The sequence below is a fragment of the Theropithecus gelada genome, chromosome 12, assembly GCF_003255815.1.
Source record: "Theropithecus gelada isolate Dixy chromosome 12, Tgel_1.0, whole genome shotgun sequence".
Lineage (NCBI taxonomy): Eukaryota > Metazoa > Chordata > Mammalia > Primates > Cercopithecidae > Theropithecus > Theropithecus gelada.
Window position 1 is genome coordinate 12,396,375 of NC_037680.1, and position 27,406 is coordinate 12,423,780.

The 27,406-nt window shown below is 39.9% G+C and overlaps 1 protein-coding gene across 1 annotated transcript in view; it reads left to right on the plus strand.

Annotated features, from left to right (window-relative positions):
* MGAT5 (alpha-1,6-mannosylglycoprotein 6-beta-N-acetylglucosaminyltransferase) overlaps positions 1-27,406 on the plus strand; it is a 327,486-nt gene that overhangs the window by 165,571 nt on the left and 134,509 nt on the right. The gene's annotated exons all lie outside the window — the stretch shown is intronic.

Genomic DNA, 27,406 nt, shown 5'->3' on the forward strand with positions numbered 1-27,406 from the left:
TGCCCCGGTAGTGGCCCAGGCACAAAGCCATCCTGCCAGTCTCCTGTGTGCTACCTGAGTCCGTGGAACACTATGCATTGTGTGCATGTGGATATTGAGGGACTTTGGTGTGGTTGTAGTGCTCTGCCAAAAGTTGTCAGCATGGCAGGCCTGACACTGCTGTCTTTAGAAAGGTCTGCTTGCAAGACTAACCATGGACTAGCATCTGAGAATTTGGATCTTGGAAATCCAGTTTCCTACCATACCCTGATAAGAGTGACTGACTATGCTTCAACCATTTGTACCAACAATATGGTTTATGCTGAACACCTGCATTCCAAGTCTGGAATCTTGGCACATGTTAGGTGCAGTGACCAACACTCAGTAAGACACGGACTTTCTAAAGAGCTTCCTTGGTAGACCACATTTGTCGTCACAGCTCGTTGCCGGAGGAATTAAGCATGCTCTATTTGACTCCACTGGGAGAGGACTCTTGGAAGTTTGTGCCTGGTCTCTGGATGTTGCCCCATGTATATTTTTCCTTTCCTGATCTTGCTTTGTCTCTTTTTGCTATAATAAATCTCAACTGTTAGTACATATTCGTGAGTATGTACTGTGAGTATATATGCTGAGTGCTATGAGTCCTCCTAGCAAATCAGAGAATTTGGGAGTGGTCCTGGGGACCCACACCTGAGACCAAGGACTTCTCAGAGCTGGAGAGCTTTCCAGGTCATGCAGATTCAAGGCAGACTGTGAGGTATTTGATAGTCCTAGTCGTGTGTTCTCTTGTGCATCCCATCTTTCCAAAAGTGCACACTTGAAACAGATGGTTTTGAGAAGAGCTGCTTCTACCAGCTCGATCTTGGCCACTTGTTGCATTGTTGTGCATTCTTAGTTTTGCTACTTTTACCATTTCTGGCCAAAGCTGTCACTTGTAAAAATTACTCCATGGATGTTGCCTAGTAAGAGCCACTCAGCAGTCTCTGGGGCCTTTGTGGGGAATTAAAGTAGATGATAGGTTGAGGCCAGTTATACTTACTGTGCTGCAAATTGGGGACTGATGGTCTACTCGTCCTCTTCATTTCTTACACTCTCCTTCCTGTGTCTTTTCCACATGCAAATTTGAAGTATGGCTTCCTGTCTTTAGTCATTTCATATAGTTTGGTTTGTACTATCTTTGGTCATAGAAATTGTTCTTCTAAAACCTCTCCAGATCATCCTTTATTTCTGCGTTGGACATGCAGCCTCCATGGCTGGTTTTACTTTACAAGGGGTGCTCCCTCTGAAAACAGCACTGGCAGGATGGCCAAGCAGAGTTGATTGTTGTGACCAAGGGGCTTGCTGATCCTGTGGCTTTATCTCTATCTGGTGTCTGCTATGAGTAGAGAAACATGGGAGAGATTGAGCTGCAAAGCAAAGCCAGTTTCTCCAGTGCTTTACAGTTGTGTTTTAAAAAAATTTAAAAAACATGGCAGAACACTTCTCTCAGATGAGCCATGCAGAGGGAATCCACTTGATCAGATTGGCTATATGGAGTTGGAGAATCAATTATGTGACTCAATAACTGCTTATTGCATGTCTTCTAGGTGTCAGAAACGTAATGCAAAACAAAATACACAAAAATACCTCACTTCAGAGAGCTTATGTTCTAGCAAGGGAGACTGGCCATAGACAGTTGACATATAATGTCAAGGAGTGAGAAATCTTATTTAGAAACACACACACACACACACACACACAAAAAAAAAAAAAAAAAAAAAACATAAAGCAAGGTTAGAAGAGAAAATTGCCTGGGAAAAAGGTTGAAGGTGTGTAGTGGACTGAATGTTTGTGTCCTCTCCAAATACATATGTTGAGATCCTAACCCCCAAGGCCATGGGGTTAGAAGGTGTGGGACCTCTGGGAGGTGGTTAGGTCATGAGGGGAGAGCCTTCATGAATGAGATTATTGCCCTTAGAAGAAAGACACCAGAGCTTGTTTTTTCTCTCTGTTCTTGTCTGTGTGAGGATACAAGGAGAAGACGGCTATTAGCTAACCAGGAAAGAGGGTCCTCTCCAGACATTGAATCTTCCCACATGTTGATCTTAGAATTTTAGTCCCAGAATTATGAGAAATAAATGAGAAATAAAGTAAAAGTCTGTGGTAATTTGTTACAGCAGCCCAGACTGCCTAAGACAAGGTACATTTAGGATGGGGAAGGCCTCTGAAGGAGTGATGTTTGAACCAAAATATAAATGAAGTGACCACTACCTGGAAAAGCATTCATGACAAGGAACAGCAGGGAGAGTATCCAGGACATGAGAAGTTCCTTAGCATGTTCATAGGGCAAAGTGAGGTCAGTGTGGCTGGCGTGCAGTGAATGAGGGCAAGAAGCATATGAACTGAGGTTGAGAGCTCTGTAAGGCAAGCTAAGGTCACTCATTTGATACTGTGAGAATATGTTTAAGTGTGATAACAGCTGCTATGACTACTTGCTTAGTCAGTTTTCCCTAGAAGCTTATAAAGTTTGGACCCTGCTAGAATCTTTTGATGTTTTACATTTGGTCACTCAGGTGGCATTAAGTATAGTGCTTCGTCTCTTCCTTTATATCAGCAGTCATATAATCTGGTTCATTCTGGAACTTTCCGTGACTGTTTCTCTAGAAGGTGTCCCTCTCAAACTCATTCACTCAGTGGTTCTGTCAGGCCTGGTTGGCGTATATGATTATACCTTTTTTTTTTTTCCTAGAGATGGGCATTTCTAATTTTTAGAAGGGTTGGGCCCACTGATAAATTTAAAATAAAAGGAAACATTTCTTTATCTTGCAAGATAAATGTTGCCAAATTCAGTGAATATCATGGCAGTAGTGTGTGGTTTTCAGATTGTGTCTGGGTTCTCAGAACTGAGTGTACCTCAGGGAAGGTATTTACTGATTAATAGAGAGCAACTGGAATTGAGAGACAGGAAAACACATTCTGAGACCCAATGCCTTTTACTCAGTGCTGACTCTGCTTCACATATAGCATCTCATTTAATCCTCACAAGTCTCTCCTCTTCTGGAGGAGGTCAGTGAAGGTCAAAGAGGAGTGGTTTGATTCAGGTGCCTCAATTCACAGGTGGAACAACTGTCTTCAGTTGGACGGGGTGCATTGGGTAAAAGGAGAACTGCTTTCTGTTGCCGGGTCTGCTGCTAACTGAAGGTTTAAAAGTGGGGATAAAGCCAGGTTCTGGTTTCTTTATTTGTGAAATTAGGAGCTTTGGATTTTCCTTAAGGTCTTCAACTTCTGTGATTTTCATGCAATTCAGGTTTATTTCCTCCTATCCCTCACCTTTTCCCTGCCAGTCATTACTGGGTGTGGTGGTGTTTTGTTTGTCTTGTTTGTTTTTCCCATTAGGATCTACCTTCATTTGTGTTGTTTGCCTTGAGCCACACCTGGTGTTAACACTCTGAGCAGGGGTAGCTCTTGTAACCAGTGACTGTGCTGTAGACTCTCAACTATATACAGAGGATCTTTATCAAAGCATGTTATGTGACTTGCTGTTCTTGCAGTTCTTTGAAACCCCCTGCAGTTGAGCCAAATACCTGTGATAAGAATAAGCAGGTACTCAATAGGCCAGGCTTCAAGGTGGGGTCTCCAAATAGATATCAAATGGAGGTCATGGACCTTCACAGATGGGTGCCTGGCATAGGGCAAATCCATTGTTGTCACTGGGAAAAATAGCTAGCAAGCATGCCTCCAGGGAGTGTGGGTCCTTAACACATGGAAGGTACCTTCACACATGAAAGGTAGCCTATTCTCATTTCATTACAATTCATTTTGGGTATCACTGTGCACCCTTGCTTCTCTTGCATGCTTTTATAACATGTATATGATAATGAGCATTAGTACTCAGTGAATGGAAAATGTGAACATTGAAAATGGATGGTAGATTCATTAAATTGGAAATGAATACATTATCAGTGGGCACTTGTTTCCAGGCACTAGGCTGGTTACTCGTGCTGTGATTTTAGTATATGTATGTGATGGAAATAACATTTAAGCCCACAGATGTTAAGAGTAAGTGCTTTACTCCCTTCTTTTTCTTCCCTCTCAAAAATTTTTTTATTTTTATTTTTTTGAGACAGGGTCAAACTGTCACCTACACTGGAGTGTAGTGGCGCAATCTGGGTTCATTGCAACCTCTGCCCACCAGGCTCAAGTGATCCTCCCACCTCAGCCTCCTGAGTAGCTGGGGCTATAGGTATACACCACCATGCCTGGCTAATTTTTGTATTTTTTGTAGAGATGAGATTTCACCATGTTGCCCAGGCTGGTCTCAAACTCCTGAGCTCAAGCGATCTACCCGTCTCAACCTCCAAAAGTGCTTCCTTGCTTTAAATTGAAGAAAAGCCAAGTTTGAAAACTATAGATTTTGATAGCGGCCAAACCCCTTGAGTCTGCAGTTGGCTAACACCATGATGTGTGATAGCTCCCAGGTCTGTGACTATGGCTTTGCTAGAATGAAGTGAGACCATCTCCTCTCCTCATACAGAAGTATGTGGAGGATGTGAAACAGAGTAGGGAAGTAGGAAGGCTGGACCACATGCTAGGCAGGTAACTTGTCCCCTTTGTTCGTTGGCTTCCCAGATTCCTTGTGGTTGTTTTAGGTGGACCTAGAAAAGATTGCCTCACGGAGCACTGCATGTTCAGTATAAAGATGTGTCACTTTTCTTATAGCCTCAAATCTTTTCCGTCTGAGTGAGGAGGCAAATGGAGGAGAGGGAAGTTTTATTCTACCTTCCAGGGTGGCTGTTCTGCACGGTTTTAGGCATCATCAGGTAAATAAAGCATCCATTGTTCTCTGCGGTTTAGCCCCATAGACCTTTTAAGTCATGGGAAAATCTCTACACTGACAGTAAAGTAACTTTTTGTTTTCAGTGTTTTTATTTTTATTTACATGTTTCCAGGTTTTATCATAAGGACTTTTTGGAGCTGCTGCATGATTTTGCCTCAGAAACCACTAAGTATTCGGGTTATGATGTTCATATTTCTGAGACAAATTTAGAAATACGTACAATCTAACAAAGGATTTGTGTCCCAGGTATAAACCACTGCAGGTCAAGTTCTGTATAAGGGGATTTGTAGTTGTGAATGCCAAGGGCTTGGTTTTATAGAAGGTAGGTATAAAAAGTAGAGGTTCCTCTTCAAAGACTTTCCTCCCCATCTAATAAGAATAAATAGTAACTTCTCTTAGAAGCAAAATATATTCAAAGACCTGTGCTAACATTCTTAAGTATCTGCTAGCCGTAATAAAGAAATCAATGTACTTTATGTTCTTAGCTCCCACAATTTAGCCTAAATATTTGCTTATAAGTATGTGTATACTGGTCCAAGCAAGCAAGCAAGCAAGCATTAGGTCATAGTCTGTTCCTCTTCCTTATTTAAATGTGTTTTTACCTTTCTCAGCATTCCACAAGTTACTTCCTCCTTCCTTTATTCTCCTCTGCCTTTGCCTCTTTTAAAAATTCTAAGTTGCTAGCCAATCAGGACAAATACAGAATGTGAGGTCCCGTTCCAGCCAATGGAAACTGGACACAGCAGTCAGGCAGACATGTCAAGTTTTAAATGACCCTGTCTCCTTTGTTCGGTGTTCTTTTGTGTCAGAACTACTGGCGAGTGTACCCTTTCTGCAGAAAGTAAAAATGACCTTGCTAAGGAAATTAAATTTATGTTGAAGTGCTATTTCTTTACAGAACCGAGGAACAAGCATTTCTAACAGTAGGTTTGGGTATATAGTTTAGATGTTCCTTATGTTGATTGACATTTGATGGCTTTTCAGTGGTTCGAAGATGCCAGAAAATAACAATGGAAATGGCCAGAAAAATCTAGAAACTATAGTGAAAGTACTTACAAGTTGAATATAGCCATAATGGAGCTGGATTGTGCTAGAAGTGACTGAGGTTGGCAGTGGAATTGGTAGCTCAGTAGGCCCAATCAACTGTGTGGCTTTCTTCACTGAGGCAGGGAAAATGTGATATCTTAGGATCCTCTTGTAGTAATTTCCAAACGTAAGAGCTGCGAAATAAGTTATAATTGGAAATAAATCTTCATTGGTGTTGAAACTATTTTTCCCTCTGGATTAGCCTTCTCTTTTATTCTCACTTAGTCATAATTTTAGTAGGGAGTTTTGTTATCACTTTAAGGGTATTCACTCCATTTCAACTTGTCACCCAGATTCTCTTCGAGGATGACAAGAGCAGCCAGTAGTGGCTGGCTTGTGGCTCTTCTGTGCTGTTGCTGGCTGCAGCTAAACAGGAAAGGGCTGTTCAGAGTTTTTGTTGGAACCATCAGGAGTACTGTGTGGGCAGCTTTGCTACCTGACAGGAATGATTTTGGGAAGCCTGAATTATATACCAAGTTGCAGTCTGTTTCAGTTCAGCCTCTTGCCTTAATATAATAGATACTCCCCTGTCTTCATCTAAACAGTGCTTAAGGGTGGGGAGATGGTTCAGTGGATTTGCAGCATTCTTTCTGAACCCTAAGAATCTGTGGTTTTATTATTTGTAGTGCAACCCAAAAATAATTACAATTTTTATTTGGGAGGTGGAAAGTAGAGGTAAAATTCTTTGGAAGGGAAGAGGATTTCATCTAGGAGTGTTTGGCAGCCTCATGCAAACATGTTTGTTCTTATTTAAATTTTGACTCTGGAAATACTGTGATCTTGGCGGTTTAGGCCAAGAGGTGGGGTAGGAAGGAGGATGGGAAACACACTAAATTCATGGAATTTCATGTAGCTGGGTAGGCCAAGTCGGTTCTAGTTTAGTTACCATGTTTTCTTTGTGGCTGTGTCACGGAATTGGGGATGGACATATGGAATTTAAAAAATAACACACAATTTTAAAAGTTATTACCACCATATAAAACTAGCTGGACCTGGGAGTCCGTTTCTGGAATTTGTGGGCACTAAAGAAATGCCAAATATTAAATTAACTTGGTTTGGTACTGAGGGAGTGGCTGCCTGGCTCTTAACAGTTTTTGTGAATTTCCTGTTCTTTCTATCCTTGGCTTCAAGTTTTTATTGATGGAAGGTTAAATATTCTTTTTTTTTCTTTGTAGCATATAACTAAACTTATGATTCTTTTGCTTCCTCTTTTTTTTTCCCCTGCCCTGCCTTGTTTTTCCCTTTCACCCCAGGAATTATAGTACTTGAAAGAAAACCACTTTCCTTACTCTTTTTTTTTTTTTTTTTTTTTTTTTTTTGAGAGGGAGTCTCGCACTGTCGCCCAGGCTGGAGTGCAGTGGCCGGATCTCAGCTCACTGCAAGCTCCGCCTCCCAGGTTTACGCCATTCTCCTGCCTCAGCCTCCCTATAGCTGGGACTACAGGCGCCCGCCACCTCGCCCGGCTATTTTTTTTGTATTTTTTAGTAGAGACGGGGTTTCACTGTGTTAGCCAGGATGGTCTCGATCTCCTGACCTCGTGATCCGCCCGTCTCGGCCTCCCAAAGTGCTGGGATTACAGGCTTGAGCCACCGCGCCCGGCCACTTTCCTTACTCTTATAAAGTACATAAGCGACAGTAGAAAATAGAAAATCTTTTTATACAACTGGCCTTGTTTCTCCAGATATTGTAATCTATTCCATTTAACCTGTCTTTCTTCTGTTATTTTACTTTGTTAAAATAAACTTGATATATGATTAGGAAAAAAAAATCTGCATTCAAATGTTAAGAGATGTAGCATCCAAAAAAGGGAAGATTGCAGAAATTAAAAATAAATTTGTAAAAGATTATAAGGTAATGCAATGAATAAGTTTATACTATCAAATGAGACAACTTTGATGACATGGAAAAATTCCTAGACACAGTCTGTACTGACTCAAAATCGTCTGAAGGCGGGGTGGAGTGGCTCATACCTGTAATTCCAGCACTTTGGGAGGCAGAGGTGGGAGGAGTGCTTGAAACCAAGAGTTTAAGATCAGCCTGGGCAACATAATGAGACCACATTATCTACAAAAAATAAAATTAGCTGGGTGTGGTGACACCCACTTGTGGTCCTAGCTACTTGGGAGGCTGAGGCAGGAGGATCACTTGAGCCCAGGAGATTAAGATTGCAGTAAGCCTTGATTGTGCCACTACAGTCCAGCTTGGGCAACAGAGTGAGACCTGGTCTCAAAAAATCATCTGAATAGCTCAATAACGAAGAATTTGAATTAATAATTAGAACTCTTCCCACAAAGAAAAACCTATGTTCAGATGGCTTCACTGGTGAATTCTTTCAGGTATGTTAAGAAGAAATGACACAGATTCTTCACAAATTCTTCCATGAAATATAGAAGGAAATGATACCTTGCAATTCATTCTGCTAGTAATATCCTGTTACCAAAGCTAGACAAAGATATCACAAGTGAACAACAGACCATGGACTCCTATAAACACTGACACAAATTCTTAAAATACTAGAACCCCAAATTTGGCAGCATACGAAAAGGGTTATATATAATGAACAATTGAAATTTATTCTAGAAACACAAGATTGGTTTAACATTCAGAAATCTATTAATGTAATACTCCATAATAGAAACAAAGGTCAGAAATCATGTTACCTTAATACAAGCAGAAAAGCATTTGAGAAAATCTGATTCATGAAAGCAATTCTCAACAAACTAGGAAAAATGTAGAGGTTAACATCATACTTACTAGAAAAGAACTGTTTTATTTTATTTTTTTCTCCTAAGATTAGGAAGATGGCAAGGCTGTTCCCTCTTGCCACTTCTATTCAATAATATATTTGTTAACTGTTGAAGTTAAGTGATGGGTAGAAGGGATTTGTTATATCATTCTCTGTACCCTTGTGTATGTTTCAAATTTTTTTCTGATAAAAATTTAGGAAAACTAATGTAGGTGAAAAAAATAAGTCTACTAGGTCCTTAAGTTTTGTTCTGTTTTCTGTTTAGCTAAATTGAGGTTCTATAAGCAATTATTTTCTTTTAGAGTATGGATGTGTATTTCTTTGGGTTAATGTTGAATTATTTGTATAAATTATAGAGAAAAATATTCTCTGTATTATTATTATTTTTGAAACAGGATCTACTCTGTCTCCCAGGCTAGAGTGTAATAGTGTGCTCTTGGCTCACTGCCACCTCCGCCTCCTGGGTTTAAGCAGTTCTCCTACCTCAGCCTCCCAAGTAGCTGAGGTTACAGGCATGGGCCACCATACTTGATTCATTTTTTTGTATTTTTAGTAGAGACAGTGTTTCACCATGTTGACCAGGCTCGTCTCTGGTCTTGAACTCTCGACCTCAAGTGATCTACCTGCCTCGGCCTCTTACAAGCATGAGCCACCTTGCCTGGCCTATCTCTGTATTATTTATCACCAAATAAAAATTATGGTGTTTATAAAAAATGTAGAGTTAGAACACTATTTCTTTTCATAGTAAGTTATGTCACTTAACTTACTATTTTTTTCCACTCCTAAGAATGATCAGCAAATCAGAGGAGCTGTTTATAAGGGCAATTAGACACCATGCAGATCATATTCTGTTGTAACAAATCCTTGTTTATCATAATTTAACATCAACTAAATATAGTTTAGAATTTCCAGATGTTGGAAGGTGTTTTCAATACATTTGGTACTGCAGATGGTTTGGGTGGTCTCCTGGAGTCTCTTGATTTGATGTGATCAGATACATACCTGAGAGCTTAGTCTAGGATAGGAATTGGAGAAGGGGTAGTTCATAATGGTGATGGTTGAGTGTGTTTATGTAGGTAGGAACCATGGGTTGGGATTGGGGCTGGTTGAGTGTTCTGTATGAAAGATGATTCCAAACAAGAAGCATGAAAGCAGTTTAAGACTCTATCTTCCCTCTGAATGAAAAAGGCAAAAGAGGAATGGAAGAAGGAAGTGACATTTAGAAGATAAGAATTCTCCTGCTTTCCTGTGAATGTTAGATGTCCCATTTGAGAATAATATTCTTACCAAGGTCTTCCCAATTGTACTTTTCCAACTTGCCCAGAAACACTTGCCTATCATTTCTTCTTTTTCCCTAGAATTTATATCTTTCCAAGCTTCAATACCACTATCACCATCTGTAGTCCACAAAATCTCTATCAATTCTGTGAGCCAATGTATTCTGGAGAATACAAAAGTGGACTGACACATGGCCACTGACTTTATGGAAGTTGGTCTCACTGGCTCTGTGGAAGCTGGTCTCACTGACTTTGCAGTCTTTTTAGGTATGTGCATTTTCCAATTAGAGGATGGTCAAAGCAAACACCAGACTTTTAGTTTTAGATTGTTCGGTATAGACTAAAAATGTTATAGGTGTTCACAGGCAGCCTGGGGGTACCTGTGTGAGCTGGAGTACCCTTGTGAAAAGTTTCACAGATAGAGGAGAGTTTGAGCTAGGCCAGCAGGTGAGGTAGGATTTTGAATGCTATTTGCAACCTTCTTGAAGTTGAATGAATGGAAATGAGATTTGTATTTAAGGTTTTGTAGCTTTTTTATTTTTTAAAATGCAGTGTTTCTGAATCAGGATCTTCTTTATTTCAGCAAGATGAACCACAAGTATTGGTAAAGGTAGTTACACCCTGTCTTCTGATTTCATAGTGGTAGGGCCAAACCAAGTATCTAATATTTATCCCCTGTCCCCTCTTTTATTCCTCAAGATTTTTTTCATATTGGATGTGTACAGACTTCATTCAAAAATTTAAAAAAGTTCCCATTTCAAAGCTGGTTTCCTTTAATCCGATAATCCGTGTCCGAAGGCCTCTGGTTGCAGTTCTCTCTTTCTGTAGCAAACACCCACCCTTGGATCTTCCCTGGAACACACAAACCTTGCTGCTGCTAAAGAAATTCCTCCCTGGCTTTCCAGTTGACTTGTACTCACCTTATATATAACTCTGAATACCTGTAAGCTCATATCATGAAATTTTGTCATATTATAGAAAGCATTAGTGATTACTCTTTGATCTGCAGCTCTGTTGCAGAGGTTGCTGTTAAATTCATTTCTGTGTTCTAGTGAGCAGAACAGAAGTAAAGTGAAGATTAATTCCTTACACTGTCGGTTGTTCAGTATAACTTTTGCAAGAAGTGACCATTCTCTGACCCTTGGGTTTATTAACACTGCATGATGCTGGAAAATAATAAATTCCTGATTACCTTTCAGATTTCCCTCATTTAGACCATCTTCTCTTTTCAATACTTATGTTGATGCTTACTGTGTAAGACAGAGAGCCGGGTCCTGCAGATAGGCTGAAAAATCAAGATTGCATATTTTAAAATTGAAGTCAGGTGATTGCTGTCAAAGCTACAGACAGGATTAGGAGTGAAATCACAGCCTTCTTTCTGTTGAATGTCTTGAGGGTGAATTATTTCCTAGTACCGGTAGCTCTTTCTGCACATGTGCAGTTACCTTAATGGGGCAAAGGCTGTTTTTTAAACCTCTCTTCAGCTTTGGGCCTAGCACTATACACAGTTAAACAGTTTGCTCCAAATAGGAGACACCTAAATGCACTCAGTGACAGAGAAGAACACTTGGCCAACAGTTTGTACTTAAGTCCAAGATTGTAATTTCCAAAATGAAGATTAAACTTTAGTTTTATTCACTTTTGTAACCAAACTAAAGAGAATGACCCTTAGCACTGTCAGCCCACAATGAAATGTAATGTTGGAAGTCATTGAAGGTGTTATTTGAGGTGCTTTAGGATGCATGTGAGCTTGTGGTAAAGTAAGTCTTCCAGCAAAGGTGGTTGGCAAAGGGTTAATAGTTAAAGATTAGCAAAGGAAAATTATGCTTCATCCGTGTGCTTAAGTCACAGAGAAAGCATACATTTAAGCAACTTAGCTTAATTTTCATACACTGCACAGCCCAGATCTTAAGTGTACAATTTGATGAGTTTTAATAAATGTATATATCTGTAAAAATCAGCACCACAGGCAAGATAAGGAAACGTATTCATCACCGCAGAATGTTCCCCCATGCCTCCTTCCATTCAGTCTGCACCCCCCATAGGCAGTCTCTACTCTGATTTCAATCACCATAGATTAATTTTGCCTCTTCTTGAGCTTCATCAAAATGAAATCATACAGTATGAACATTTTTGTGGAGTCTGGCCTCTTTTTCTCAGCATAGTGTTTTCAAGATTGATCCATGGTGCTGCATATGTCAATAGTTTATTCTTTTTTGAAAATCGCAGAGCAGTACTTTGTTATATGAGCATACCATAATCGGTTTATCTGTTTTCCTGATAAATGAGCATGTGAGTCATTTAAAGTTTTGAGCTGTTACGAATAATGGTGCTAGAGACACATGAACCTGTCTTTTTTTCTAAGTAGTAGATTCTATTGCCATAAAGTTATTCGTAACATTCTTTTATTACTCTTGTAACATCTATAGGAGTTATAGTGCTATCCCTCTTTCATTCTTAATATTACTCATTTATGTTTTCTTTCTCTTGATCACTCTTGCTAGCGGTTTATAAATTTTATTCATCTTTTTAAAGAACCAACTTTTTTTGCTTAATTTTCCTCCATTTATATTAGGGTTAAATCAGAGAAGCAGAACCACCAAGAGAGGCGTGTGTCTATTAAGGGATTTATCAAAGGGGTTTGACCTTACACAGCTGTGGGAGGTGGTTTAACATTTTCTATAAGGCTGTTGCCTTTATGTCTGATGATGGAGTTGACATCCACAGGGTAGGTATCTAGAAGGGAAGATAAACGGTAACTGGAGGAGAATAAGGACGTGCTGGAACATGTGAGTATGAGCTGGAGCTCAAAATGACAAAGTAACACTCATGTCAGTTCGCTTTTGGTTTTGACTTGATTTTGCCTCCAGCCTTGGAGTGTGGATATTCCTGCACAAGCTGGGACCCTTTGTCTCAAAATGAAAGAGACATGGGAGATGCAAGTCTTCACTATTCCACTTCCTAGATAACAAAAAAATTCTGAAATAGTAAGACCAAAGAACTGTATAGGGTAGGGGTTGACAAACTTCTTATGTAAAGCCAGACTTTTTATGTCAGCCAACTATTATTTTAGCTTTGTGAACTGTGTGGTCTCTGATCTGTTGCAGTGATTTAACTCTGTCATTGTACTACAAGAGCAACCCTGGACAATATGTAAATGATTGGCTTGGGCATATTCCAATAAGACTTTATTTACAGAAACAGGTAGTGGGCCAGATTTGGCTTAAGGGCTTTAGTTTGCCATCCCTTGTTATAGAGATTGTAGTATGTTTTCTTATCACGGTATACTTAGAGTTAATATTTTACATTTCATGTTTAATTCATATTGATTCCACCATCCTTTGTACTATGGTTGTTCAATATCTTACGTATATACAGGCCTTAAATCTCACTGTACCCTACTATGATTTTTATGTTTAGCAGTCAATTGTCTGATAAAGAAATGAAGGGAAGGAAAACACTATAGTGTTTTATATTTAGCCCCGTATTAATATTTCTGATTCTCTTAATCTCTTCTGTAGTTCCAAGTTACCATCTAATGTCCTTTCCCTTTTAGTCTAGAGCTTCTTTTATTATTTCTTGCCATACAGGTCTGCTGGGGGTGAAATCTTTATTCATTTATCTGAAAAAGGCTTTTTTTGGGAGGGGTTGGCATTTTTCAAAGACATAAATATAGAATTCTGAGCTGACAGTAAGTTTTCTCTCAGCATTTAAGAAATGCTGTGTATGTGGTTTTTTTTTTTTCAGCCTCCTTTTTCTGACAAGATGTCAGGTGACATTGCTATCTTTGTTCCCTTTTATATAATGTGTCTTGTTTTTCTCTGTCTGCTTTCAACATTTTCTTTCTCATTTGCTTTTAGCAGTTTGATTATAATAAATGTGATTGTCTTTATCTTGTGGTTCACTGAGTTACTGGATCTGAAGTTAATGTTTCTCACCATATTTGGGAAGTTGTAAGCCATTATTTCTGTCTCCATTTTCTCTTTTCTACCTCTGGGCATCCATTTACACAAAGGTTCGCCTGCATGATGATCTCTGCAGGTCATGGAGGCTCTATCTGTTTTATTTGCCTTAATCTTTATTGTCTGTTTTTCAGATTAATTTCCATGGTTTTTTTTTCAAATGTATTGATCTTTTATTCACTGATGACTGTTTTTCCTTTGTCTTTAATCTCATTTATAATAGCTGCTTTCAATTCTTTGTTCTCCAACAGTTGCGTCATCTTGTTTTTGGTTGACTGTTTTTCTTGCCTCATTCACGTTTTCCTGTTTCTCCACATGTTAATTCTTATGTATTGGACATGAAAGGATATGCTGCAGAGTGTCTGGGTTCTGTAAACTTCCTCTGTAGAGTACTGATTTTTGTTCTAGTAGGCAGTTAAATTACTGACTTACTGCCTTGAACTTAAGAAGACTTAATTTTATGATTTGTTAGGGTGTGTCTGTTTCCATTTTTTCTCTGGTCTTGGACCATCTGAAGTCCTGGGCCTGATGTGAGGCCCTTCTGGGGTTTCACTGGAAAGCCTGAAATGTTGACCCTTTGACTTTTTGGGATTTAAACTGTGGCTGCCCTGCAGTGAGCAGCAGCTGAAGTCTTGTGAATACTTTGAACTTTTATTGGAGCCTCCCTCACAAATGCTTAGTTTTAGGGTCACTCAAGAAGTTTAAGGTAGTTTATATACAGACTTTGGGGTTCTCTTCTTTTGGCTCCCTCTTTTTGGGATATGCTACCTTAATTTTTCACTACTACACAAAACTGCTGTCTATAAAACCTCAAGCCAATAAGACTGTAGCCTTTTGTTTGCTACCTTCGAGACTTGATAGTCCCCTCTGGGGCACGCCACATAAATGTCTTATTCAGTGTAGTTTCCAGAAAGAATTCAAGGATCAAATTCCTTCTAGTTTCTGCTCACATTCCCTCACTCTTCAGTGTCATATTGTAAGTGTTTTCTGTGCGAAGATAATTCCAATACAAGCTTCTGTTATTGCCAACGCATAGTTTCTCAGCTTTGTTATTAAAGAATCCCAGGTTAAACTGTTCTGTGGTTCTTACACAGGTAGTGTAGTTTAGCAGTGTGCTCTGGGCTGGGAAGCTATATGAATTATCTGTTACCACAATGCTGCCTTCCCCCTGGTTTTGGTATGCATGCTAGCTCTTTTCTCTTAGGTACAGTATACAATAGCCACCATTTCTAGGTTGGCAAGGACAGTGTGTATTTGTGTGTATTTAACAGTTCCTCTCCTACCCGGATGCCATGGCTGGAGGGTAAGCAAGGAACTGCACTTGATTCTGGATACTGGATGGTGAATGGTTTTTCAGGTAGTAATCCCACCACTTGAGGATCAGTGCCTTCTAAGAGCTAACTCAGAAACCAAATATTCATCTGGGAGCAGACTACTTCCTGAAACAAATTCCCAGGCAGTTGAAAACCTTTGTGCTTCCTACTAGGAATAACCTGCATTCACATATTCATTAGCCTTTTATGTGGAGTTGATGAATAGCATTCCAGGATTATAAGAATACTTGTAACATCACGGAATATGCACATTAGTCTCGTAACTTTACAAGCCAGAGTATTGGTATCCATATTTACATGATCTTAACACAAAGCATGTTTCTTTTCTACAGGAAGGAATACCTGCTAAGGGCCAGGAGAAATTATAAGGAATTAAGTTGTAAGGTGGCCTGATTTTTTGTTTTTTTAACATGCCTTGTTATGTTGCCCAGGCTGGTCTCAACCTACTGGGCACAGGCAATCTTCCTGCATCAGCCTTCTCAGTGCGTGGGACTGTAGGCATGCACTACTGAGCCTGGTCCAATCTGGTTTTTGAGAGGCATCCTAGCCAAGGACACTACCTAGCAGGCTTGGCATGTATATTTTATGCCAATGGCATGTAGGTTTCATGTGACTCTGAATCAGTCACAGGAGACTTACAGTTTAGCCTTTAGCCTTTCTTCAAACCATACCCAAGAATTTAGTGTGCTTGTGGGCATTTGAAATATTCTGGCTTTCAGCTTCTTTTATACATTATCTCTCTTCTACTTTCTCTAGTACCAAAACCTTATTATCAAGGTGTCATCTCAATTCTACATTATCTTGCAATTTATTTTTCTGTTTAAAAAGTGAGGTAAGAGACTACAACCAAGCAACCAAAACAAAATGAAAACCTCAGTTTGTGCAAGACAGTGAAAACAAAAATTTATTTTGATCTCCTGTTAAGACAATAGTTGAAGTACTTTTGCCTTGCCTCTAGATGTCTGGCTGGCCAGATAGAATCCCTGTTTTTAACCATCAGCTACAAGATGCTTGTGACAAGTGATTCAGAAAGTGGGCATTGTGTGATATGAAATGGGCATTGTGTGATATTTGGGCAATTTATACTATCTTAAAACAGCCTAAAGATATAGCTAGTCTTCTTTCAGTTATTGATTCCGTATTTCTTCTTCAGTTGCAAAAAGGAAATACAAATATACACACATAAACTACATATGTGTCTTTGCTTTTCATTTTTAACAAAATCCAAACTCAGAACACCTTTGACAGTTTGGTAAGAACAGGCAGAAAGTATGAACTGTGCTTAACATGGAACCCTGTTTTAGAAGAAAAATCAAACTTCTCTTTGAGAGGTTGAAGTGAGATATGGGTGCTCTGTGTTGCAAGGGCATGTGACTGTTACAGTAAGTTATCTGCGTAATGCCCTTTCCTTCTTCTAGTAAACTGCATGTGAGAAGAAGGGACTTGGCAAAAGCTTGGCACTATTTTGTTTATTGGAAAAGGAGAATAGTTATAAAAATCACCTTAGGCCCCCAACTCGAGAATATAATACAGTTTTGCAAGTATCTTGAATTTTTAATGTCTCCCACCTACTTCTCAGTTTATTTTCTGAAATCAAAATTGACAGCTGAGGATGTCTCAATATGTTAGCATTATATCTTATTCTTTTAAATGTATGCATAGAAACTTTTTTTTTTCTGGGAATATACCATATAACTTTTTGTTTTAATGTATAAAACTAGCATTCTCCCAATTTATTTACTGTTAGGCCCACTTGTTGCAACTAAGTGCATATATGATACCCATGTGGAATATTTTATGTCCTTTACATCATTACTTAAAATACTAAGGAACATTTTGTTGCAGAAGAAATGATAGCAAAAATTAAATATAAACTTACAGAAAATGGCATTTACGTAGAAATGAATACATGTAGAGTTTTGCATTAAAAAGCACTCTAATTATCCAAACCATATTACAAACTCAGTTTTGTCTTCCAGTCTCAAAGCTGCTAGAATATATATAGCATACGCTGTTTCGCTATTATATTCATTTAAAAATACTTAAAATTTTACCGTCCATAGATCTAAAGCATTTTCATCATTAACTATACCTCACACCCCACCAAGCATTGTGACAAAATTAATCAGGGACGGACAAGACAGGCACAGAGAATATACAATGGGACGAGTATATTGTACAAATAGGTTAAATGATCTAATGAGAGCTAGTGTGTGATGTTTCATTGTGGTGCAGGCCGTCTCTCTTTCTCGTGGCTTTATCTTTTTCAAAATCCCATATTTTACTTTGGAAGTTTGTCCTGAGGGTGAATGAGGCTATAAATGAGTGCCAGGTACAGTACCTGGAGCCAGGAGGCTCAGATGTTAGAAAGCTTTCTGACTCTATTTTTTGAGTGAAGAAACTCCTGAAGGTTAAGTAACCTGCTCAGCTTATGTGATTAATAAAAAGCAGAGAGATAATCGCAGCTGAGATCTCTTACAAGACAAAGCTCCTGCCTTTTCCAGGGCATAGTCATTACATTTTCTGCCTTTTTCATTGCTGAGGTTGAAGGTGATCAAGGACTTTACAAAGACCGGGACATGCGGGTGCTACTCTCTGCTGACACATTTCAGTGTCAGTTCCAGGAGCAGGCCTCTTCCTAATGAGGAGGCATCTTGCATGGTGGCCAGATAGTGTCTTATGAGAGGGTTGATCTACTGTTTGGAGATTTAGAGAAGAAAGATTTTTATAGCTTTGTAACTTTAGAGGCTGATGGGATGATGGCATTTTGGAATATACTTAGTTAATTTTCATTAATGACAGTGAATGTTGAAGAGACTATTTAAGAAAAGCATTAGAAGCTGCTGTTAATCAAAGAAGGGGCTGAGCATTCATAATTTTTTTAAAGACCTTGTGTCAGAAAAATACCCCTGACTTCCTTACTAATGCAAGACAGTTTTCAACTCTGGGGCCATTTACAATGTTAGATATAAACTCTATTCAACTGTAAAGATTTTATACAGTAGTATCTTTTAAATTACACATGGTCACATTTTTATCCACAAAATGTGACTTTCATTCCCCTTTTCCTCTGGATTTCACCTTTTTTCAAAATGTTGTTTCTCTACTCAAAGACCATTAGTTACTTCCCCTGGCCGTTGTACTGAAACTCCACACGTGTTTTCAGTGGCCTTCCTGTTTCCTGCTGTGAAAACAGTGATAAATTATATTCTGAGACTGGAATTCATGATTCTGTGGCAGGCCGTGTCAGCATACCTTTCCAACTGTATTTCTTACTACCCTAACCTGAATCCTCTGCTTTAGCCAAAGTGTCCCCCTCTGCTCTCCTGTGCCCTCTCAGACAGAGATGATTGATTGGTTATGCCTACCCACTGTGGGTAGATTTGCTGTCCTGGTAAAACATTCTAATTGTTGAAACATAAATCTGTTTTCCATCCCTGGCCTTTCCTTTTCCTCATTGTTATTTCACCTTTTACTCTATTGATTCCCAGCTGTGGCTGCCCTTTAGATTCACCTGAGTTTGGGAGAGCATTACAAAGGGGGATAGCAGAACCACTGCCTGGGGGCCATTTAAATAAGAATGTCTGGAGGGTGAGGCACATTCTTAAAAGGTCCCCAAGTAATGTTTAAATGTGCAGATAGGGCTAGCAGTGGCTAACTTGTGACCTTGGCCAAGTTACTTAATCTGCCTGGGCCTCAGTGTCTTCTGCAGCAGAATGAAGGATAATGGTACTTAGTATTGTGAGGCTCAATCGAGTAATCGGTGTACATAACATACAGTGGTGTTCCTAGTAGATGCTCAGTCTGTTGGCTACCATCATTATTACTGCTGTTCTTCAGTGTCCTCATCTTCCCTTTTCTCTCCTGTCTACTCTACGTTAGAGCTCAACTCAAATCCCCTTTGTCCAGTGGTTACTCAAGGTTTAAACTAAGGTGCTGCAACAAAGAGACCTAAAAATGCAGTGTTGGATTGAGACAGAGGGTGGTTTCTCTGTCACATGATAATCCAGTAGTGAGCAGTCCAGGCCAATAGAAAGGCTCTTCTCTACACTGATATTCAGGGCTCCAGATTATTCCCATTTTGCTGGCTCATGGCATATCCCATCTAGCCCATGGGAGGTGTATATTGCATTGGGCTATTAACTGCCTTTTGTGGTGAGCAAGTTTTGGGTTCTAAGCATATTTAAGTCTCCCTCAAGGTGAATAATGTTTTGTGTTTCTCTTTGCTTCCCAGGAAATACTGAAATCATGACAAATGCTGTAATTTAGGTTCAGTATTTGTTGAATGAGTCAATGTCAGAATTTTTCTGGTTTTTGTAACAGCTTTATTGAGATAATTTTACATACCACACACTTCACATATTTAAAGTGTTTGATTTAAGGCTTTTAGGGACGAGTGTGGAGCCTATAATCCCAGCACTTTGGAAGGCTGAGATGGAAGGATGGCTTCAGCTCAAGAGTTTGAGACCAGCCTGGGCAACATAGCAAGACCTCATCTCTACAAAAAAATCAAAATAATTAGTTGAATGTGGCTTTTAGTATATTCAGTTGTACAACCACCACAGTAGTCAGTGTTAGAATGTTTTCATCACCTCAAAAAGAAACACCATATCACCTCTTCTCCCTTTCCTCAACCCTAAACAACCACGAATTCACTATCTCTCTAGATTTGCCTGTAGGTTCTGAACATTTCATGTAAATGGAATCTCATGTGGCCTGTCTGACTGGTTGCTTTCATCTAGCATAATGTTTTCAAGGTTCATCTGTGAAGCATAGATTAGCACCTCATTCCTTTTAATGGCTGAATAATATTCCATTTTATGGATATACCATATTTTGTCTGTTAATTGGATGATGGGTGTTTGTATTGTTTCCAAATTGTGACTGTTATGAATAAGGCTACTATGAACGTTTATGTACAAATTTTTGTGTAGTTATGTTTTTATTCTTTCATAGTGTAAACGAAGGAGTAGAGTTGTTGACTGAGATGATAAGTCTGTTTAACTTTTTAAGGACTGCTAGACTGTTTTCCAAAGCAACTACACTATTTTATATTTCTACTTGTTGAGGGTTCTGCTTTCTTTACATCCTTGTCAACACTTGTGGTTATCTGAATTTTTATTATAACTGTTTTAGTTGATGTGAAGTTGTACCTCATTGTGCTTTTGATTTCCATTTCCCTGATGACTAATGATGATAAGCTGTGCCCACTCTTGTCAGTAGCAATTATTTAACCCCAGCTGTGTTCTTCCTATCATCTGTGTGCTCCCAGGCATATGATAACCTTTTCCCTGGCTGACCATTTCTAGTAGCAGCACCGTGGGGCTTATCAGAATGGAGGGTTGGTGTAAATATGATATTATGGCTGTGTGTAAATAGCATTCTTATATAACTGTTTTTCATACTGAGAATCTCGGTCCTAGATCCCCTTTTTAATACTAATTTACCAAAAAGGGAGAAATCTTAATGCTGGCTTAACAGCTTAATTAGACAATCCTGCCGTAAAATAAATAAATAACAGAGGATATGACAAAAGGAGGTATGAAGAATCTGGAGTTATTTGGCTGAATTGTGATTTGAAATTTTATGACATTATCTTGGCCATGTGTTTTCATAGTCATCACAACTTTATTCTTTTTATACATTAGTTCTATTCTTGAAAAGCTATACATAGAAGACCCATATATATACATTGAATTTGATTTTCTTGTTGACTTCCATTATGTTCATAGTATTTGTACATAGGCAGTACTGTAGCTCCTGGTTTTTATACAGCAAGTCCATGAGGCCCTTGGAGGTGCTTCTTCAAGAGGGAATAAGAATTTGTTACTGTGTTTGCTCTTGAAATTTCCCATGCAGAACATGAAGATGATGATGTGATGATATGCGTTTTAACAGTGTTGTGGAAATAATCTTGACTCTGAAGGCATATGTCTCATTGAACATGCAGAGTGCTTTGCACATAGAAGGTGCTAGTGGATTTTGTCTAATCCATGAATGAGGAAGGCACTTCATCTCTTTCTAGGCCTTAGTGTTATGAATCAGGAAAAGTAGAGGGTTATTGAATGGTGTGGTTTCAGAAGTCCCTTGCAGCTCTAAAATTATTTTATGCAATGATGATTCTATTGTCAACTTAGATTAAAAAACAAAACAAAAATAATATACAAACAAGTATTTTCAGAGATCCCAGTATACACCTCTGGGAGTCCATGAGTGAGTCTTGCCTGTTTCCCATATCTTGACTTCTGAATTGCTTGCTGGGGAGGGAACTGCCTATTGCTGTGGGGCCCTGGTCCTGGAATTCATGTACATGACTCAGTAACACAAATCAAATTACTTTTTTTATAGTGCAAAAGTAAAGCATTCCTAAATGAATATTTGCCAAGCTGAGTGACTGTTGAGGTCATTTTCAATGGGAGACTATATTCCACCATGGCTGATTTCAATCTGATTTATTGCCATCGACTCCTGAAGCCAAGCCAGCTGATGGAGGTGCTGGCAAGAGTTGGGTCTCCAAGCCCATTGTGGAGATTGAGTCGGTTCCCAGCCATTGCTGAGCAGCCAGGCCAGTGGCATGCTCATTTGGCTGCACTTTGCAGGGGCCATCTGATAAGCATGGCCACATGTTCATATCAGGTATGCCAAGAGAAATGCTACCGCGTCTGACACAAAATAGAATCGCTGGAGACCTTTATCTTTTGAGAGAAAATATGTTTAGGGTGTCATTGCACTGATTGGAGCCCTTGCTCGCGAAGTTGATTATCTTAGGGTCAGCAAAACAACTGGGTAAGGAGATTGAATCAGTTTCCTGTAACTTCCTGGGGTCAGCAGATACTCATGTTCTTTGAGGTTTCTGAGAGTTTTTATAAACCTACTTTTTCTATTTTTTTCTTTCCTTTTTTTACCCTTTAAAATGGCAATGGTGAGGGATTTAGATGCCCTTAATCTATCACATGCCTGTCCAGATCTAGATAAAAAGTTAATGGACCTGTGTTCTACAGATTGTTAAAAAGAAGTGTCATCTCAAACAACACCTGTCATCTTTGCTGTGTAGAATTAGTATATAGGAAAGTGAGCCTTGATATAAAGGCTCTCTTCCTAGTATGGTCAGCCATTGCTCTGAAAGAACTGTCTTCTGTGTGAGGCTCTCATGCAAACACCTGTCTCTCTCTCTTGCATCCACTCTCCTCCATTCCATTTCCTCACTTTATCATCCTGGTCCAGGAACAGGTAGTTGAGATTCTTACACATGGTACCACCTTTAAGCATTGACAGAAGTGGGATTAACCCCTGACTTCCATCCTCTTTGTTTTTGAGATTCTTTTTCTAACCATATTTCCAGATCTCCTTTGTTCAGCAGTGAGGAGTGATTATTAAAAACTTTAAATAAGTTTGTAATAAGTGAATGTTTTATGATGCCGCATAGTTGATAGTTGGTGATACTTTAAAAAAAAATGGACGATAGCATCTTTATGTATGCATAAATACTGATCCTAGGCAATTAGAAGATGAAAATAGCTTTGTGTGACATCCAAGGCACCTAGCATCTGAGTTATACAAGCAGTGGGACAGTTAACAAATGATTTATTAAGATTATCTCCAGACTGGGTGCAGTGGCTCATGCCTGTAATCCTAGCACTTTGGGAGGCTGAGGCAGATGGATCGATTGAGGCCAGGAGTTCAAGACCAGCCTGGCCAACATGGTGAAACGGCATTTCTAAAAATGCAAAAACTAACCAGTCACGATGGCACACACCTGTAGTTCCAGCTACTTGGGAGGCTGATGCAGGAGAATCGCTTGAACCTGGGAGGCTGAGATTGTGCCACTACACTCCAGCCTGACTTTGTCTCAAAAAAAAATAAAAAAAAGAAAAAGAAAAAAAGAAAAATCTACAACTATAAACCTCTTTTTTTTGAATACCAGTAAGATGTGACTGCTAGTAATTCACATGGGGCCAGGCCATGTCCCTTCTCCCAGCATCAGGAATGACTTTTCTCCCACTACTGCAGCTTTCTGCTGTTTTCCTCAGTTGTGTGGCATGTGCAGTCCAGAACTTAGACTTTTTGGGTCAGTGACTCCAAGTAGGGCTCTCCCACTGCTTTTTATCTGTGGCACTTTCTTTCCTCTTCAGTTCTCTGGAACTTGGGCACTCCATTTCTTCATTGCATTTGTTCCTTCCGTTATTAAACAATATGGGGTCTCCAGTGTGCTGGGCATGTATCCTGGGAGTACCGACGGGTAGAGGAGGCTTCATTGCCAGGCACCTCATTCACTGTTGTGTGTGGTTTCTCTTCCTCCCACGTGTGCCAGCCCCCAGAAGGCAGGGCTGAGTCTTACAAGGATGCAGTGTTGGCATTTCAGCACGTGGCAGGCAGCAGATGCCCAGTGAAGGTGGGCTGAATTTAGAGGTCAGTGCTGAGGATTTTAAAGGCTTTCCCTTTCAGACTGTCGGATGAGGTAACCATCTTCCTTTTTTCTAAAACGGGCTAATGTATGTGATGTATCAAGGCAAGTTGTCCTCCATCCGTTTCTTTTCCTGTCCTATATCACGCTATTTCTATTCTCACCGTTCCTTTGAGACCATCATACCAGTTTCTCCTGCCCTGACTCTCCCCTTTTTCTTTCCTTGCTCTGATGCCATAGACAGCAAGAAATACACACACACACACACACATATATATCTGTCTGGTTTTGTATTTCTTTATCCCTGTCGCTTCTTATATGTATGTGAAATGCCGTTGTCTCCCTCTGTACACGTCTCTCTCGATATGTGTGTGTCTGTTGGGACTGTCAGGAGAATCTGGCTCCACGCCTCACAGGAACACCCCCGCTGTGTGTGTTTGTGACATCTCGTGCTGCCTCTGCTCCTGCAGTGTATATATTCCTCCTGAATCTTAAGCATTTTTGATGGCAGGAAAAGTATTTGTTCACTTAGATTAAACCCATATTCGAACACCCACTACATCATGTGGGCACAAGTGACTGATAAAGCAACAGAATTTTTACACCTGCATAATCTGCCTTCTGTGTAGATACCTGGTTGCCAATGCCACAGGATCATACAGAGGTGAAGTTTTGGGGGAAAGATGTTGCAACTTGGGCTGGTGTAAGGGTAATGGATAAAACTGAATCCTAAACAGAGCTGAGCTTCATTGCTTACACTTAAAATTTTTATTTTCCTTGCCCTTTCAACATTTTAAAAAAATGGCATGGGGAAAGCTTGGGATTAACAGCAGGGAGAGCATTCAAGTTACATGTCTTGGCAGATCTTTCTCCTTTTTTCTTTGTATACCCTCGGTTTTTACTCTGTTTCAACTTTTATTATAAAGAGTCCATGCCATACAAGTTTGTTACATGAGTAACTATGTGATGCTGAGGCTTGAGGTTCCATGGATACCATCACCCAGGCTATAAGCATAGTACCTACCTTCCTCTTTTGAAGAGAGCTTGTGTATAGTAAGCTCAGTTTCCCCTGGAAAGCAGTAACATTAACCTTTTTTGGCCCAAAGTTTTGTTTCTTAACCAAATTTAGATGAGAGGCACCTCCACAGTTAGGAAGGTCCTCCATGGACACAAACTAATAAAAATGTTTATAGAATTTTGGTCATTTGATAGAAACAAAATGAGGAGCCATCCTCTGAAAAGGAGCTGGAAGTCCTTATGAGCTGTGGTGTGTTGGAAGGTCTTGGTCAGGTTATTCCTGGTCAGGTTTGGGAGCAGTTCTGCCCCATGCTGGGAAGACTGGGACTCCCAGTTTCTCCCAGTCACAGATTCCCTCTACCCGAGAACCTTGAGCACTCTTAAACCAATGCCTCTGGAAGCCCCTTATCTATTCAGACCCATCACTGTGTAACTAAATAAAGGAGAGAAAATTCATGTATAAGAACATGGAGTTGCAGAGGAGACTCTGTTGAATTAGCTGACAAACCACCAGTTTGAGGAAGAGGAAAAGCCCTGGCCTGGTGGGAGTCTCCGCTCAGTCTAGTTCTCGCTGAGCCCAGGAGTCAGGACTGTTGGGCAGAGGGGAACATGCCTGTGTTTATTCCGTCAGATGGCACTTATGTCTTCCTGCTGGATCTCTAGACACTAACTTTCCTATAGTTTCCTCATGTACTAGGAGGGGAGATGGACTGCCATAAAGGAATAAAACACAATCACTCACTGCAGTTAGGAGAGACATGAGCAAAAGGCCAAGGAAGCCCAGAGGAGGACAGGATTCCTAATAAAATCCTGACTAGGCATGGGAAGGAAGAATTAAGGACTGTTTCTTCAGAGAGGTTTTGGCTTTAGCTGAAGAAAGAGGAAGGGGCTTTAACTGGGCCGATTAAGAGTGGTGACCTGGAGGGACTGAGGAGAAGGACATTCCAGAAAGAGGAAGTCCTGCAGGGAGTCTTGAAAGAAGTCAGTCCAGGAGGCTCTGGCAGAAATGAGGGGCCTTGTTTTGGGAATCTCCTAGCATAGCAATAGGGGGGTCTGTACCTGATTCTGTAAATAATGTTTTATTGGAACACAGCCTATCCATTCGTTCAGCTGTTATCTGTGGCTGCTTTTTCATGACAGCAGCAGAGTTCAGTAGTTGAGACAGGGACCTTGTGGCTCACAGAGTCTTAAATATTTACTTTCTGGTTCTTTACAAAAAAAGTGCTGACCCTTAACTTTATTCCTTGAAATTCTTAATGAATGGACCCACACTGTCAGCTTTGGGGCTTTGCTCGCAGGCCTTCATGGACCTGTTAGTTTATTTTCTCATTCAAGGAGCCTGCTTCACCCCGCCCTACCACACCACCGTGTCAGTAGCCTCTAGTTGGCAGTGAATATTCCAGGAGTAGAATAGTATCTGTGGTGTAAAGGGGGTGGCATTTCCCCACCAGGTACCCCCTAAAATGTCTGATTACCAACTGCAGGCTCTCATAGACTGTGCCTAATTTCGTGGAACCTCTGCTGCTGCTCTTTTGCTTGGCCAAAACCCCCTGTCATGCCACATAAGCATTGGCAAGCAAAATCAGAATTAAAAATAGTGATAGGTATAATGGTCGCTGCAAAATACTATTCTCTGGTGAGGCATTCCATTTGTTAGGGCTTCTGGAGCTCTTTCCACCTCAAGTCTGCATCTATTTCAAAAACACAGAATGCTTTTCCAGAAATGTCTGTGCATTTGAAGTGCTGTTTTCCCAGATATAGCAAGTGAAAGTTGTGCGGAATTATATAGCAAATGCCAACTTTTAAGCACCTACTGTGGTCTGTGGTATCTGCCATTGGGCATTCCAGGACAGCCTCTTGATGGGTGTTGATTTAGTAAGAGCTGGATGAAATAGAGGCAGAGTCATTCCCATTTTACACATCATGCAACAGGGGCTCTGACAAGCCAAGTAACCTCCATTTTAACTACTAAGAGACCCATGAGAAAGAGGGTATTTTTTTTATGCTCTAGTTATTCTTAGCAGATAGAGGGCTTATTGAAATACTTGAATCAAGAGGTCAAGAATTTTGGTGACAGACTATCAAAATAACTGGTTTTCAAGGGGCAGGTGAAATCCTCCTTAGCACCAACTTCCGTCTCAGTCCCAGCAGCCACTGAGTTATTTCAATACCCCTGTGAAATAATATTGCAGTTTGGAATCTAGTTTTTGATTGCTTTCTTTAGAAAACTATCAGCAGTAAGTAATGATATTTTCCAGACGTTTCTGGAAAATATAGTAGGTCTGAAAAGAGAAACGTGTAGGTTTAGGGTTGTCCTGTTTTCCGACTAAAATGGTCATTCCTACGTAACAATGTGATCATAATCTTCCCCTCTATAACATTATTCCACCATGTTCTTAGGGTAAAGATCAGAGTACTTATTGTGGTATTTGAAGCCTTTCCTGTTGCCTCTCCTGTCTGGCCTGAGTACCTCACACTTCTTTCTGTTGGAGACCACCTCAGTTCCTTGAACGGCATCGTTAGATTGTCCCTTTGGCTGGCTCACTCCCACTTTGTCTTCACATCTTGGCTAAGATGTCACTGGATGCAGGAGGCCTTCTTGGAGCTTTGGAGAGTAGGCTGGGTGTCTTTCCTTGCCCAACCCTGCCATAATGCCTGTTATACTGTTGTTCCATTGTTCATTGTTCATTTATTTGTATGTTCTCCACCGTTAGACTGTAAGCTTCATTTAATTTTTTTAATCGACATAATTATATGTATTTATAGGATACTTAGTGATGTGATG